The sequence below is a fragment of the Phyllobates terribilis genome, unplaced genomic scaffold, assembly GCF_046119375.1.
Source record: "Phyllobates terribilis strain yellow unplaced genomic scaffold, ASM4611937v1 Scaffold_404__1_contigs__length_1715579, whole genome shotgun sequence".
NCBI classification, from domain to species: domain Eukaryota; kingdom Metazoa; phylum Chordata; class Amphibia; order Anura; family Dendrobatidae; genus Phyllobates; species Phyllobates terribilis.
In genome coordinates, this window is record NW_027363164.1 from 298,370 (window position 1) to 313,877 (window position 15,508).

At 45.4% G+C, this 15,508-nt stretch overlaps 11 non-coding genes and 2 pseudogenes across 11 annotated transcripts; all 13 read right to left on the reverse strand.

The window, feature by feature from the left end:
- Window positions 1–19: 19 nt before the first annotated feature.
- On the reverse strand, window positions 20–111 carry LOC141225167 (U2 spliceosomal RNA; annotated as a pseudogene).
- A 1,115-nt stretch (window positions 112–1,226) lies between these two features.
- Window positions 1,227–1,410, reverse strand: LOC141225097 (U2 spliceosomal RNA). The gene has a single exon (XR_012292414.1). It is a non-coding gene; the product is annotated as a U2 spliceosomal RNA (small nuclear RNA).
- Window positions 1,411–2,201: 791 nt separating this feature from the next.
- Window positions 2,202–2,293, reverse strand: LOC141225160 (U2 spliceosomal RNA; annotated as a pseudogene).
- Window positions 2,294–3,408: 1,115 nt separating this feature from the next.
- LOC141225228 (U2 spliceosomal RNA) lies at window positions 3,409–3,599 on the reverse strand. The gene has a single exon (XR_012292507.1). It is a non-coding gene; the product is annotated as a U2 spliceosomal RNA (small nuclear RNA).
- Window positions 3,600–4,714: 1,115 nt separating this feature from the next.
- Window positions 4,715–4,905, reverse strand: LOC141225229 (U2 spliceosomal RNA). Its single transcript, XR_012292508.1, has one exon. It is a non-coding gene; the product is annotated as a U2 spliceosomal RNA (small nuclear RNA).
- A 1,112-nt stretch (window positions 4,906–6,017) lies between these two features.
- Window positions 6,018–6,208, reverse strand: LOC141225230 (U2 spliceosomal RNA). The gene has a single exon (XR_012292509.1). It is a non-coding gene; the product is annotated as a U2 spliceosomal RNA (small nuclear RNA).
- Window positions 6,209–7,323: 1,115 nt separating this feature from the next.
- On the reverse strand, window positions 7,324–7,514 carry LOC141225232 (U2 spliceosomal RNA). The gene has a single exon (XR_012292511.1). It is a non-coding gene; the product is annotated as a U2 spliceosomal RNA (small nuclear RNA).
- Window positions 7,515–8,623: 1,109 nt separating this feature from the next.
- LOC141225233 (U2 spliceosomal RNA) lies at window positions 8,624–8,814 on the reverse strand. Its single transcript, XR_012292512.1, has one exon. It is a non-coding gene; the product is annotated as a U2 spliceosomal RNA (small nuclear RNA).
- A 1,115-nt stretch (window positions 8,815–9,929) lies between these two features.
- LOC141225234 (U2 spliceosomal RNA) lies at window positions 9,930–10,120 on the reverse strand. The gene has a single exon (XR_012292513.1). It is a non-coding gene; the product is annotated as a U2 spliceosomal RNA (small nuclear RNA).
- A 1,115-nt stretch (window positions 10,121–11,235) lies between these two features.
- LOC141225236 (U2 spliceosomal RNA) lies at window positions 11,236–11,426 on the reverse strand. The gene has a single exon (XR_012292514.1). It is a non-coding gene; the product is annotated as a U2 spliceosomal RNA (small nuclear RNA).
- Window positions 11,427–12,541: 1,115 nt separating this feature from the next.
- LOC141225237 (U2 spliceosomal RNA) lies at window positions 12,542–12,732 on the reverse strand. Its single transcript, XR_012292515.1, has one exon. It is a non-coding gene; the product is annotated as a U2 spliceosomal RNA (small nuclear RNA).
- Window positions 12,733–13,847: 1,115 nt separating this feature from the next.
- Window positions 13,848–14,038, reverse strand: LOC141225238 (U2 spliceosomal RNA). Its single transcript, XR_012292516.1, has one exon. It is a non-coding gene; the product is annotated as a U2 spliceosomal RNA (small nuclear RNA).
- Window positions 14,039–15,153: 1,115 nt separating this feature from the next.
- Window positions 15,154–15,344, reverse strand: LOC141225239 (U2 spliceosomal RNA). Its single transcript, XR_012292517.1, has one exon. It is a non-coding gene; the product is annotated as a U2 spliceosomal RNA (small nuclear RNA).
- Between the last annotated feature and the right edge of the window lie 164 nt (window positions 15,345–15,508).

Sequence of the window (15,508 nt, forward strand, 5' to 3'; positions counted from 1 at the left end):
CGCCTAAACCCCAGTGTGCATAATGTATCAATCTACTAGGGCGGCAAACATCCAAAACCGCCTTTTCGAAAGATACTACACTTGATCTTAGCCAAAAGGCCGAGAAGCAATAACCAGAATTGGTTTCAAACTACGGAGCCACCCAAGGATCCTGAAAAGTCCATTTGTGGAGATGAGCTCCTGGACTCCCGTTAAGAAGACATGTTGTCAACCTCTAGATCCCTTACATGCCTGCACTTTTCGGCTTGCTGCTGCTGCAATCCACGCGTTTTAGATCTGCATAACTCCACCTCTTTAAACACAGCACCTTCACCCCCTGCTGTTCCCACCCGCCTCAACACCGTTGGAAGGGAGGAGAACCAATTAAGGCGGGGGGTGGGGTGGAACGAGCAGCTGTCTACCCTTAGCAGGAGGGCTCCTGATTACATACCTCTCCTGCTGCTGCTGCTGCTGGCTGTCCAGCAGCAGACTGAAGGTGGCTGCTGCTGTGCACAGGTATATAAAGGCTCAGAGCCTATTATGACATGCGTAGCCAGCGTTCCATTGCCACATTCCATCTACTGCAGGCAGGATACCTGGCTGGCTGAATGTCGCTGAGAAGCTCACAGAGACCGCCATAAGCAACAGTTTAACAGAATGCCACAGACTAATCAACCAAACTTTTTGGGTTGGGTTCTCTTTTATAGTCTGCAGGCATTAAATGAAAGAAGTCAGTGTTCCAGCAGAGGGAGACAACGTTTCAGAAAAGGCATTGTAGCAAACCAAAAAAGAAATTTTAAGCGCAGCAGAGTAACCAGCGCACATACCTGTTAGCTCAGGTGAGTTTAAAAGGCTGCTGTTGATAACAAGGGCATTTGCTAAATAGATGGTGTGTGTGCAACAATATACTGAAAGGTCAATTATATTGTGCAGCTTATCTCACCACCTGTAGTTATTTAGGTGAAAGCTCCAAAATGCTTGCCTAATATGTCTGTTTATCCAAAAGGAAGTAAAAAGGGAGAGCTAGAAAGATAGCATTGCATCACATTACATGGCAATGCAATGCACAGTTGCTGAAGTTGAACCAAAATGAGCTTATAATCTGGCTTCTGCAACTTTGAACATGAAAAATCCAATGAGGGGAAGAAAAGCAAAGCCAAAGAGTCCATCCCAAAATCCGACAAACAAGCAAAATGAACAAAAAACATTGAATTCAATTCTTTCTGATTTTAGAAACTGCATTAAAGAAGGGGTGCACCGGTCCTGGAGATACTGCAATACCAGGTCAATGCGTGGAGTGGACAGAGCAAGCTCTTTTTCCATCTCCCTGTTCTAAAAATCCATTTAATATATGGTCCCCAGATAGGGGACGTATCAGATATTAAACTGATAAGAACAGATTTTTTTTTTTTTTCGAAAGCCCGAATTCGTGTACAAAACCCGAGTGCGCTTAAAAAAAGTGACAAGTGCCACAAAAAAAGTGCACTAGGATGCTGGTCTTCTTGAAACCCTCTCCAAAAGGAGAAGGGTCCCCCAAACCATTCCCCGTCCCTCCGAGCCAGAAGGCCACAGCGAGGAACAGGGACAAATAGCCACCTCCAGCCAAAGCCAGAGGCGACCCAATCTTACCCCCAGCACCTGCCCGAGTTCTCACCCGAGCAAGGCACTGGAGCCAAAGACTGTGCTCCCCTCCCGGAAGAGGGGAGCCAACAACGCTCTCCTCCCGAAAGAGGAGAGCCAGGGGGGTTCAGGGGGGAGCGGAACCTGATGGCCACACACTCCCCCCCTAGACCTGCCAAGAGAGGAACCCGTAAGGGAACCGCATCCCGACAAAATCCTAGTAAGGACGTGGACACACGTGAAAAAGTGGACACACAGTGACAAAAAAATTAAATAAATAGTGTAGGTTTCAGAGTATAATACTGCCCGGACCTTCGACCGGGAATTGAAAAATTCCCCATCCTAAGGCCAGAAGGCCCGGAATAAGGGTGTGTGTGAAGAAAGAAATATTGAAGTGCTAGTGCAAATGTGCCATAAACTCAAGTGGGGTTCCCAATCCCAGTGAGTTAAGGCACCCCAGGGTCACCACTCCTGGGGCACTTCACACTTCGGGCTTTCGATCTTCCCCGGCCCAATGGCGTCGATCCTGGGAGGCCATGCTTTCCACCAGATGACTATATTAGCCACCTGGCGTACTAACAAGCGCCTAAACCCCAGTGTGCATAATGTATCAATCTACTAGGGCGGCCAACATCCAAAACCGCCTTTTCGAAAGATACTACACTTGATCTTAGCCAAAAGGCCGAGAAGCGATAACCAGAATTGGTTTCAAACTACGGAGCCACCCAAGGATCCTGAAAAGTCCATTTGTGAAGATGAGCTCCTGGACTCCCGTTAAGAAGACATGTTGTCAACCTCTAGATCCCTTACATGCCTGCACTTTTCGGCTTGCTGCTGCTGCAATCCACGCGTTTTAGATCTGCATAACTCCACCTCTTTAAACACAGCACCTTCACCCCCTGCTGTTCCCACCCGCCTCAACACCGTTGGAAGGGAGGAGAACCAATTAAGGCGGGGGGTGGGGTGGAACGAGCAGCTGTCTACCCTTAGCAGGAGGGCTCCTGATTACATACCTCTCCTGCTGCTGCTGCTGCTGGCTGTCCAGCAGCAGACTGAAGGTGGCTGCTGCTGTGCACAGGTATATAAAGGCTCAGAGCCTATTATGACACGCGCAGCCAGCGTTCCATTGCCACATTCCATCTACTGCAGGCAGGATACCTGGCTGGCTGAATGTCGCTGAAAAGCTCACAGAGACCGCCATAAGCAACAGTTTAACAGAATGCCACAGACTAATCAACCAAACTTTTTGGGTTGGGTTCTCTTTTATAGTCTGCAGGCATTAAATGAAAGAAGTCAGTGTTCCAGCAGAAGGAGACAACGTTTCAGAAAAGGCATTGTAGCAAACCAAAAAAGAAATTTTAAGCGCAGCAGAGTAACCAGCGCACATACCTGTTAGCTCAGGTGAGTTTAAAAGGCTGCTGTTGATAACAAGGGCATTTGCTAAATAGATGGTGTGTGTGCAACAATATACTGAAAGGTCAATTATATTGTGCAGCTTATCTCACCACCTGTAGTTATTTAGGTGAAAGCTCCAAAATGCTTGCCTAATATGTCTGTTTATCCAAAAGGAAGTAAAAAGGGAGAGCTAGAAAGATAGCATTGCATCACATTACATGGCAATGCAATGCACAGTTGCTGAAGTTGAACCAAAATGAGCTTGTAATCTGGCTTCTGCAACTTTGAACATGAAAAATCCAATGAGGAGAAGAAAAGCAAAGCCAAAGAGTCCATCCCAAAATCCGACAAACAAGCAAAATGAACAAAAAACATTGAATTCAATTCTTTCTGATTTTAGAAACTGCATTAAAGAAGGGGTGCACCGGTCCTGGAGATACTGCAATACCAGGTCAATGCGTGGAGTGGACAGAGCAAGCTCTTTTTCCATCTCCCTGTTCTAAAAATCCATTTAATATATGGTCCCCAGATAGGGGACGTATCAGATATTAAACTGATAAGAACAGATACTACACTTGATCTTAGCCAAAAGGCCGAGAAGCGATAACCAGAATTGGTTTCAAACTACGGAGCCACCCAAGGATCCTGAAAAGTCCATTTGTGGAGATGAGCTCCTGGACTCCCGTTAAGAAGACATGTTGTCAACCTCTAGATCCCTTACATGCCTGCACTTTTCGGCTTGCTGCTGCTGCAATCCACGCGTTTTAGATCTGCATAACTCCACCTCTTTAAACACAGCACCTTCACCCCCTGCTGTTCCCACCCGCCTCAACACCGTTGGAAGGGAGGAGAACCAATTAAGGCGGGGGGTGGGGTGGAACGAGCAGCTGTCTACCCTTAGCAGGAGGGCTCCTGATTACATACCTCTCCTGCTGCTGCTGCTGCTGGCTGTCCAGCAGCAGACTGAAGGTGGCTGCTGCTGTGCACAGGTATATAAAGGCTCAGAGCCTATTATGACACGCGCAGCCAGCGTTCCATTGCCACATTCCATCTACTGCAGGCAGGATACCTGGCTGGCTGAATGTCGCTGAGAAGCTCACAGAGACCGCCATAAGCAACAGTTTAACAGAATGCCACAGACTAATCAACCAAACTTTTTGGGTTGGGTTCTCTTTTATAGTCTGCAGGCATTAAATGAAAGAAGTCAGTGTTCCAGCAGAGGGAGACAACGTTTCAGAAAAGGCATTGTAGCAAACCAAAAAAGAAATTTTAAGCGCAGCAGAGTAACCAGCGCACATACCTGTTAGCTCAGGTGAGTTTAAAAGGCTGCTGTTGATAACAAGGGCATTTGCTAAATAGATGGTGTGTGTGCAACAATATACTGAAAGGTCAATTATATTGTGCAGCTTATCTCACCACCTGTAGTTATTTAGGTGAAAGCTCCAAAATGCTTGCCTAATATGTCTGTTTATCCAAAAGGAAGTAAAAAGGGAGAGCTAGAAAGATAGCATTGCATCACATTACATGGCAATGCAATGCACAGTTGCTGAAGTTGAACCAAAATGAGCTTGTAATCTGGCTTCTGCAACTTTGAACATGAAAAATCCAATGAGGAGAAGAAAAGCAAAGCCAAAGAGTCCATCCCAAAATCCGACAAACAAGCAAAATGAACAAAAAACATTGAATTCAATTCTTTCTGATTTTAGAAACTGCATTAAAGAAGGGGTGCACCGGTCCTGGAGATACTGCAATACCAGGTCAATGCGTGGAGTGGACAGAGCAAGCTCTTTTTCCATCTCCCTGTTCTAAAAATCCATTTAATATATGGTCCCCAGATAGGGGACGTATCAGATATTAAACTGATAAGAACAGATACTACACTTGATCTTAGCCAAAAGGCCGAGAAGCGATAACCAGAATTGGTTTCAAACTACGGAGCCACCCAAGGATCCTGAAAAGTCCATTTGTGGAGATGAGCTCCTGGACTCACGTTAAGAAGACATGTTGTCAACCTCTACATCCCTTACATGCCTGCACTTTTCGGCTTGCTGCTGCTGCAATCCACGCGTTTTAGATCTGCATAACTCCACCTCTTTAAACACAGCACCTTCACCCCCTGCTGTTCCCACCCGCCTCAACACCGTTGGAAGGGAGGAGAACCAATTAAGGCGGGGGGTGGGGTGGAACGAGCAACTGTCTACCCTTAGCAGGAGGGCTCCTGATTACATACCTCTCCTGCTGCTGCTGCTGGCTGTCCAGCAGCAGACTGAAGGTGGCTGCTGCTGTGCACAGGTATATAAAGGCTCAGAGCCTATTATGACACGCGCAGCCAGCGTTCCATTGCCACATTCCATCTACTGCAGGCAGGATACCTGGCTGGCTGAATGTCGCTGAGAAGCTCACAGAGACCGCCATAAGCAACAGTTTAACAGAATGCCACAGACTAATCAACCAAACTTTTTGGGTTGGGTTCTCTTTTATAGTCTGCAGGCATTAAATGAAAGAAGTCAGTGTTCCAGCAGAAGGAGACAACGTTTCAGAAAAGGCATTGTAGCAAACCAAAAAAGAAATTTTAAGCGCAGCAGAGTAACCAGCGCACATACCTGTTAGCTCAGGTGAGTTTAAAAGGCTGCTGTTGATAACAAGGGCATTTGCTAAATAGATGGTGTGTGTGCAACAATATACTGAAAGGTCAATTATATTGTGCAGCTTATCTCACCACCTGTAGTTATTTAGGTGAAAGCTCCAAAATGCTTGCCTAATATGTCTGTTTATCCAAAAGGAAGTAAAAAGGGAGAGCTAGAAAGATAGCATTGCATCACATTACATGGCAATGCAATGCACAGTTGCTGAAGTTGAACCAAAATGAGCTTGTAATCTGGCTTCTGCAACTTTGAACATGAAAAATCCAATGAGGAGAAGAAAAGCAAAGCCAAAGAGTCCATCCCAAAATCCGACAAACAAGCAAAATGAACAAAAAACATTGAATTCAATTCTTTCTGATTTTAGAAACTGCATTAAAGAAGGGGTGCACCGGTCCTGGAGATACTGCAATACCAGGTCAATGCGTGGAGTGGACAGAGCAAGCTCTTTTTCCATCTCCCTGTTCTAAAAATCCATTTAATATATGGTCCCCAGATAGGGGACGTATCAGATATTAAACTGATAAGAACAGATACTACACTTGATCTTAGCCAAAAGGCCGAGAAGCGATAACCAGAATTGGTTTCAAACTACGGAGCCACCCAAGGATCCTGAAAAGTCCATTTGTGGAGATGAGCTCCTGGACTCACGTTAAGAAGACATGTTGTCAACCTCTAGATCCCTTACATGCCTGCACTTTTCGGCTTGCTGCTGCTGCAATCCACGCGTTTTAGATCTGCATAACTCCACCTCTTTAAACACAGCACCTTCACCCCCTGCTGTTCCCACCCGCCTCAACACCGTTGGAAGGGAGGAGAACCAATTAAGGCGGGGGGTGGGGTGGAACGAGCAGCTGTCTACCCTTAGCAGGAGGGCTCCTGATTACATACCTCTCCTGCTGCTGCTGCTGCTGGCTGTCCAGCAGCAGACTGAAGGTGGCTGCTGCTGTGCACAGGTATATAAGGGCTCAGAGCCTATTATGACACGCGCAGCCAGCGTTCTATTGCCACATTCCATCTACTGCAGGCAGGATACCTGGCTGGCTGAATGTCGCTGAGAAGCTCACAGAGACCGCCATAAGCAACAGTTTAACAGAATGCCACAGACTAATCAACCAAACTTTTTGGGTTGGGTTCTCTTTTATAGTCTGCAGGCATTAAATGAAAGAAGTCAGTGTTCCAGCAGAGGGAGACAACGTTTCAGAAAAGGCATTGTAGCAAACCAAAAAAGAAATTTTAAGCGCAGCAGAGTAACCAGCGCACATACCTGTTAGCTCAGGTGAGTTTAAAAGGCTGCTGTTGATAACAAGGGCATTTGCTAAATAGATGGTGTGTGTGCAACAATATACTGAAAGGTCAATTATATTGTGCAGCTTATCTCACCACCTGTAGTTATTTAGGTGAAAGCTCCAAAATGCTTGCCTAATATGTCTGTTTATCCAAAAGGAAGTAAAAAGGGAGAGCTAGAAAGATAGCATTGCATCACATTACATGGCAATGCAATGCACAGTTGCTGAAGTTGAACCAAAATGAGCTTGTAATCTGGCTTCTGCAACTTTGAACATGAAAAATCCAATGAGGAGAAGAAAAGCAAAGCCAAAGAGTCCATCCCAAAATCCGACAAACAAGCAAAATGAACAAAAAACATTGAATTCAATTCTTTCTGATTTTAGAAACTGCATTAAAGAAGGGGTGCACCGGTCCTGGAGATACTGCAATACCAGGTCAATGCGTGGAGTGGACAGAGCAAGCTCTTTTTCCATCTCCCTGTTCTAAAAATCCATTTAATATATGGTCCCCAGATAGGGGACGTATCAGATATTAAACTGATAAGAACAGATACTACACTTGATCTTAGCCAAAAGGCCGAGAAGCGATAACCAGAATTGGTTTCAAACTACGGAGCCACCCAAGGATCCTGAAAAGTCCATTTGTGGAGATGAGCTCCTGGACTCCCGTTAAGAAGACATGTTGTCAACCTCTAGATCCCTTACATGCCTGCACTTTTCGGCTTGCTGCTGCTGCAATCCACGCGTTTTAGATCTGCATAACTCCACCTCTTTAAACACAGCACCTTCACCCCCTGCTGTTCCCACCCGCCTCAACACCGTTGGAAGGGAGGAGAACCAATTAAGGCGGGGGGTGGGGTGGAACGAGCAGCTGTCTACCCTTAGCAGGAGGGCTCCTGATTACATACCTCTCCTGCTGCTGCTGGCTGTCCAGCAGCAGACTGAAGGTGGCTGCTGCTGTGCACAGGTATATAAAGGCTCAGAGCCTATTATGACACGCGCAGCCAGCGTTCCATTGCCACATTCCATCTACTGCAGGCAGGATACCTGGCTGGCTGAATGTCGCTGAGAAGCTCACAGAGACCGCCATAAGCAACAGTTTAACAGAATGCCACAGACTAATCAACCAAACTTTTTGGGTTGGGTTCTCTTTTATAGTCTGCAGGCATTAAATGAAAGAAGTCAGTGTTCCAGCAGAGGGAGACAACGTTTCAGAAAAGGCATTGTAGCAAACCAAAAAAGAAATTTTAAGCGCAGCAGAGTAACCAGCGCACATACCTGTTAGCTCAGGTGAGTTTAAAAGGCTGCTGTTGATAACAAGGGCATTTGCTAAATAGATGGTGTGTGTGCAACAATATACTGAAAGGTCAATTATATTGTGCAGCTTATCTCACCACCTGTAGTTATTTAGGTGAAAGCTCCAAAATGCTTTCCTAATATGTCTGTTTATCCAAAAGGAAGTAAAAAGGGAGAGCTAGAAAGATAGCATTGCATCACATTACATGGCAATGCAATGCACAGTTGCTGAAGTTGAACCAAAATGAGCTTGTAATCTGGCTTCTGCAACTTTGAACATGAAAAATCCAATGAGGAGAAGAAAAGCAAAGCCAAAGAGTCCATCCCAAAATCCGTCAAACAAGCAAAATGAACAAAAAACATTGAATTCAATTCTTTCTGATTTTAGAAACTGCATTAAAGAAGGGGTGCACCGGTCCTGGAGATACTGCAATACCAGGTCAATGCGTGGAGTGGACAGAGCAAGCTCTTTTTCCATCTCCCTGTTCTAAAAATCCATTTAATATATGGTCCCCAGATAGGGGACGTATCAGATATTAAACTGATAAGAACAGATACTACACTTGATCTTAGCCAAAAGGCCGAGAAGCGATAACCAGAATTGGTTTCAAACTACGGAGCCACCCAAGGATCCTGAAAAGTCCATTTGTGGAGATGAGCTCCTGGACTCCCGTTAAGAAGACATGTTGTCAACCTCTAGATCCCTTACATGCCTGCACTTTTCGGCTTGCTGCTGCTGCAATCCACGCGTTTTAGATCTGCATAACTCCACCTCTTTAAACACAGCACCTTCACCCCCTGCTGTTCCCACCCGCCTCAACACCGTTGGAAGGGAGGAGAACCAATTAAGGCGGGGGGTGGGGTGGAACGAGCAGCTGTCTACCCTTAGCAGGAGGGCTCCTGATTACATACCTCTCCTGCTGCTGCTGCTGCTGGCTGTCCAGCAGCAGACTGAAGGTGACTGCTGCTGTGCACAGGTATATAAAGGCTCAGAGCCTATTATGACACGCGCAGCCAGCGTTCCATTGCCACATTCCATCTACTGCAGGCAGGATACCTGGCTGGCTGAATGTCGCTGAGAAGCTCACAGAGACCGCCATAAGCAACAGTTTAACAGAATGCCACAGACTAATCAACCAAACTTTTTGGGTTGGGTTCTCTTTTATAGTCTGCAGGCATTAAATGAAAGAAGTCAGTGTTCCAGCAGAGGGAGACAACATTTCAGAAAAGGCATTGTAGCAAACCAAAAAAGAAATTTTAAGCGCAGCAGAGTAACCAGCGCACATACCTGTTAGCTCAGGTGAGTTTAAAAGGCTGCTGTTGATAACAAGGGCATTTGCTAAATAGATGGTGTGTGTGCAACAATATACTGAAAGGTCAATTATATTGTGCAGCTTATCTCACCACCTGTAGTTATTTAGGTGAAAGCTCCAAAATGCTTGCCTAATATGTCTGTTTATCCAAAAGGAAGTAAAAAGGGAGAGCTAGAAAGATAGCATTGCATCACATTACATGGCAATGCAATGCACAGTTGCTGAAGTTGAACCAAAATGAGCTTGTAATCTGGCTTCTGCAACTTTGAACATGAAAAATCCAATGAGGAGAAGAAAAGCAAAGCCAAAGAGTCCATCCCAAAATCCGACAAACAAGCAAAATGAACAAAAAACATTGAATTCAATTCTTTCTGATTTTAGAAACTGCATTAAAGAAGGGGTGCACCGGTCCTGGAGATACTGCAATACCAGGTCAATGCGTGGAGTGGACAGAGCAAGCTCTTTTTCCATCTCCCTGTTCTAAAAATCCATTTAATATATGGTCCCCAGATAGGGGACGTATCAGATATTAAACTGATAAGAACAGATACTACACTTGATCTTAGCCAAAAGGCCGAGAAGCGATAACCAGAATTGGTTTCAAACTACGGAGCCACCCAAGGATCCTGAAAAGTCCATTTGTGGAGATGAGCTCCTGGACTCCCGTTAAGAAGACATGTTGTCAACCTCTAGATCCCTTACATGCCTGCACTTTTTGGCTTGCTGCTGCTGCAATCCACGCGTTTTAGATCTGCATAACTCCACCTCTTTAAACACAGCACCTTCACCCCCTGCTGTTCCCACCCGCCTCAACACCGTTGGAAGGGAGGAGAACCAATTAAGGCGGGGGGTGGGGTGGAACGAGCAGCTGTCTACCCTTAGCAGGAGGGCTCCTGATTACATACCTCTCCTGCTGCTGCTGCTGCTGGCTGTCCAGCAGCAGACTGAAGGTGGCTGCTGCTGTGCACAGGTATATAAAGGCTCAGAGCCTATTATGACACGCGCAGCCAGCGTTCCATTGCCACATTCCATCTACTGCAGGCAGGATACCTGGCTGGCTGAATGTCGCTGAGAAGCTCACAGAGACCGCCATAAGCAACAGTTTAACAGAATGCCACAGACTAATCAACCAAACTTTTTGGGTTGGGTTCTCTTTTATAGTCTGCAGGCATTAAATGAAAGAAGTCAGTGTTCCAGCAGAGGGAGACAACGTTTCAGAAAAGGCATTGTAGCAAACCAAAAAAGAAATTTTAAGCGCAGCAGAGTAACCAGCGCACATACCTGTTAGCTCAGGTGAGTTTAAAAGGCTGCTGTTGATAACAAGGGCATTTGCTAAATAGATGGTGTGTGTGCAACAATATACTGAAAGGTCAATTATATTGTGCAGCTTATCTCACCACCTGTAGTTATTTAGGTGAAAGCTCCAAAATGCTTGCCTAATATGTCTGTTTATCCAAAAGGAAGTAAAAAGGGAGAGCTAGAAAGATAGCATTGCATCACATTACATGGCAATGCAATGCACAGTTGCTGAAGTTGAACCAAAATGAGCTTGTAATCTGGCTTCTGCAACTTTGAACATGAAAAATCCAATGAGGAGAAGAAAAGCAAAGCCAAAGAGTCCATCCCAAAATCCGACAAACAAGCAAAATGAACAAAAAACATTGAATTCAATTCTTTCTGATTTTAGAAACTGCATTAAAGAAGGGGTGCACCGGTCCTGGAGATACTGCAATACCAGGTCAATGCGTGGAGTGGACAGAGCAAGCTCTTTTTCCATCTCCCTGTTCTAAAAATCCATTTAATATATGGTCCCCAGATAGGGGACGTATCAGATATTAAACTGATAAGAACAGATACTACACTTGATCTTAGCCAAAAGGCCGAGAAGCGATAACCAGAATTGGTTTCAAACTACGGAGCCACCCAAGGATCCTGAAAAGTCCATTTGTGGAGATGAGCTCCTGGACTCCCGTTAAGAAGACATGTTGTCAACCTCTAGATCCCTTACATGCCTGCACTTTTCGGCTTGCTGCTGCTGCAATCCACGCGTTTTAGATCTGCATAACTCCACCTCTTTAAACACAGCACCTTCACCCCCTGCTGTTCCCACCCGCCTCAACACCGTTGGAAGGGAGGAGAACCAATTAAGGCGGGGGGTGGGGTGGAACGAGCAGCTGTCTACCCTTAGCAGGAGGGCTCCTGATTACATACCTCTCCTGCTGCTGCTGCTGCTGGCTGTCCAGCAGCAGACTGAAGGTGGCTGCTGCTGTGCACAGGTATATAAAGGCTCAGAGCCTATTATGACACGCGCAGCCAGCGTTCCATTGCCACATTCCATCTACTGCAGGCAGGATACCTGGCTGGCTGAATGTCGCTGAGAAGCTCACAGAGACCGCCATAAGCAACAGTTTAACAGAATGCCACAGACTAATCAACCAAACTTTTTGGGTTGGGTTCTCTTTTATAGTCTGCAGGCATTAAATGAAAGAAGTCAGTGTTCCAGCAGAGGGAGACAACGTTTCAGAAAAGGCATTGTAGCAAACCAAAAAAGAAATTTTAAGCGCAGCAGAGTAACCAGCGCACATACCTGTTAGCTCAGGTGAGTTTAAAAGGCTGCTGTTGATAACAAGGGCATTTGCTAAATAGATGGTGTGTGTGCAACAATATACTGAAAGGTCAATTATATTGTGCAGCTTATCTCACCACCTGTAGTTATTTAGGTGAAAGCTCCAAAATGCTTGCCTAATATGTCTGTTTATCCAAAAGGAAGTAAAAAGGGAGAGCTAGAAAGATAGCATTGCATCACATTACATGGCAATGCAATGCACAGTTGCTGAAGTTGAACCAAAATGAGCTTGTAATCTGGCTTCTGCAACTTTGAACATGAAAAATCCAATGAGGAGAAGAAAAGCAAAGCCAAAGAGTCCATCCCAAAATCCGACAAACAAGCAAAATGAACAAAAAACATTGAATTCAATTCTTTCTGATTTTAGAAACTGCATTAAAGAAGGGGTGCACCGGTCCTGGAGATACTGCAATACCAGGTCAATGCGTGGAGTGGACAGAGCAAGCTCTTTTTCCATCTCCCTGTTCTAAAAATCCATTTAATATATGGTCCCCAGATAGGGGACGTATCAGATATTAAACTGATAAGAACAGATACTACACTTGATCTTAGCCAAAAGGCCGAGAAGCGATAACCAGAATTGGTTTCAAACTACGGAGCCACCCAAGGATCCTGAAAAGTTCATTTGTGGAGGTGAGCTCCTGGACTCCCGTTAAGAAGACATGTTGTCAACCTCTAGATCCCTTACATGCCTGCACTTTTCGGCTTGCTGCTGCTGCAATCCACGCGTTTTAGATCTGCATAACTCCACCTCTTTAAACACAGCACCTTCACCCCCTGCTGTTCCCACCCGCCTCAACACCGTTGGAAGGGAGGAGAACCAATTAAGGCGGGGGGTGGGGTGGAACGAGCAGCTGTCTACCCTTAGCAGGAGGGCTCCTGATTACATACCTCTCCTGCTGCTGCTGCTGCTGGCTGTCCAGCAGCAGACTGAAGGTGGCTGCTGCTGTGCACAGGTATATAAAGGCTCAGAGCCTATTATGACACGCGCAGCCAGCGTTCCATTGCCACATTCCATCTACTGCAGGCAGGATACCTGGCTGGCTGAATGTCGCTGAGAAGCTCACAGAGACCGCCATAAGCAACAGTTTAACAGAATGCCACAGACTAATCAACCAAACTTTTTGGGTTGGGTTCTCTTTTATAGTCTGCAGGCATTAAATGAAAGAAGTCAGTGTTCCAGCAGAGGGAGACAACGTTTCAGAAAAGGCATTGTAGCAAACCAAAAAAGAAATTTTAAGCGCAGCAGAGTAACCAGCGCACATACCTGTTAGCTCAGGTGAGTTTAAAAGGCTGCTGTTGATAACAAGGGCATTTGCTAAATAGATGGTGTGTGTGCAACAATATACTGAAAGGTCAATTATATTGTGCAGCTTATCTCACCACCTGTAGTTATTTAGGTGAAAGCTCCAAAATGCTTGCCTAATATGTCTGTTTATCCAAAAGGAAGTAAAAAGGGAGAGCTAGAAAGATAGCATTGCATCACATTACATGGCAATGCAATGCACAGTTGCTGAAGTTGAACCAAAATGAGCTTGTAATCTGGCTTCTGCAACTTTGAACATGAAAAATCCAATGAGGAGAAGAAAAGCAAAGCCAAAGAGTCCATCCCAAAATCCGACAAACAAGCAAAATGAACAAAAAACATTGAATTCAATTCTTTCTGATTTTAGAAACTGCATTAAAGAAGGGGTGCACCGGTCCTGGAGATACTGCAATACCAGGTCAATGCGTGGAGTGGACAGAGCAAGCTCTTTTTCCATCTCCCTGTTCTAAAAATCCATTTAATATATGGTCCCCAGATAGGGGACGTATCAGATATTAAACTGATAAGAACAGATACTACACTTGATCTTAGCCAAAAGGCCGAGAAGCGATAACCAGAATTGGTTTCAAACTACGGAGCCACCCAAGGATCCTGAAAAGTCCATTTGTGGAGATGAGCTCCTGGACTCCCGTTAAGAAGACATGTTGTCAACCTCTAGATCCCTTACATGCCTGCACTTTTCGGCTTGCTGCTGCTGCAATCCACGCGTTTTAGATCTGCATAACTCCACCTCTTTAAACACAGCACCTTCACCCCCTGCTGTTCCCACCCGCCTCAACACCGTTGGAAGGGAGGAGAACCAATTAAGGCGGGGGGTGGGGTGGAACGAGCAGCTGTCTACCCTTAGCAGGAGGGCTCCTGATTACATACCTCTCCTGCTGCTGCTGCTGCTGGCTGTCCAGCAGCAGACTGAAGGTGGCTGCTGCTGTGCACAGGTATATAAAGGCTCAGAGCCTATTATGACACGCGCAGCCAGCGTTCCATTGCCACATTCCATCTACTGCAGGCAGGATACCTGGCTGGCTGAATGTCGCTGAGAAGCTCACAGAGACCGCCATAAGCAACAGTTTAACAGAATGCCACAGACTAATCAACCAAACTTTTTGGGTTGGGTTCTCTTTTATAGTCTGCAGGCATTAAATGAAAGAAGTCAGTGTTCCAGCAGAGGGAGACAACGTTTCAGAAAAGGCATTGTAGCAAACCAAAAAAGAAATTTTAAGCGCAGCAGAGTAACCAGCGCACATACCTGTTAGCTCAGGTGAGTTTAAAAGGCTGCTGTTGATAACAAGGGCATTTGCTAAATAGATGGTGTGTGTGCAACAATATACTGAAAGGTCAATTATATTGTGCAGCTTATCTCACCACCTGTAGTTATTTAGGTGAAAGCTCCAAAATGCTTGCCTAATATGTCTGTTTATCCAAAAGGAAGTAAAAAGGGAGAGCTAGAAAGATAGCATTGCATCACATTACACGGCAATGCAATGCACAGTTGCTGAAGTTGAACCAAAATGAGCTTGTAATCTGGCTTCTGCAACTTTGAACATGAAAAATCCAATGAGGAGAAGAAAAGCAAAGCCAAAGAGTCCATCCCAAAATCCGACAAACAAGCAAAATGAACAAAAAACATTGAATTCAATTCTTTCTGATTTTAGAAACTGCATTAAAGAAGGGGTGCACCGGTCCTGGAGATACTGCAATACCAGGTCAATGCGTGGAGTGGACAGAGCAAGCTCTTTTTCCATCTCCCTGTTCTAAAAATCCATTTAATATATGGTCCCCAGATAGGGGACGTATCAGATATTAAACTGATAAGAACAGATACTACACTTGATCTTAGCCAAAAGGCCGAGAAGCGATAACCAGAATTGGTTTCAAACTACGGAGCCACCCAAGGATCCTGAAAAGTCCATTTGTGGAGATGAGCTCCTGGACTCCCGTTAAGAAGACATGTTGTCAACCTCTAGATCCCTTACATGCCTGCACTTTTCGGCTTGCTGCTGCTGCAATCCACGCGTTTTAGA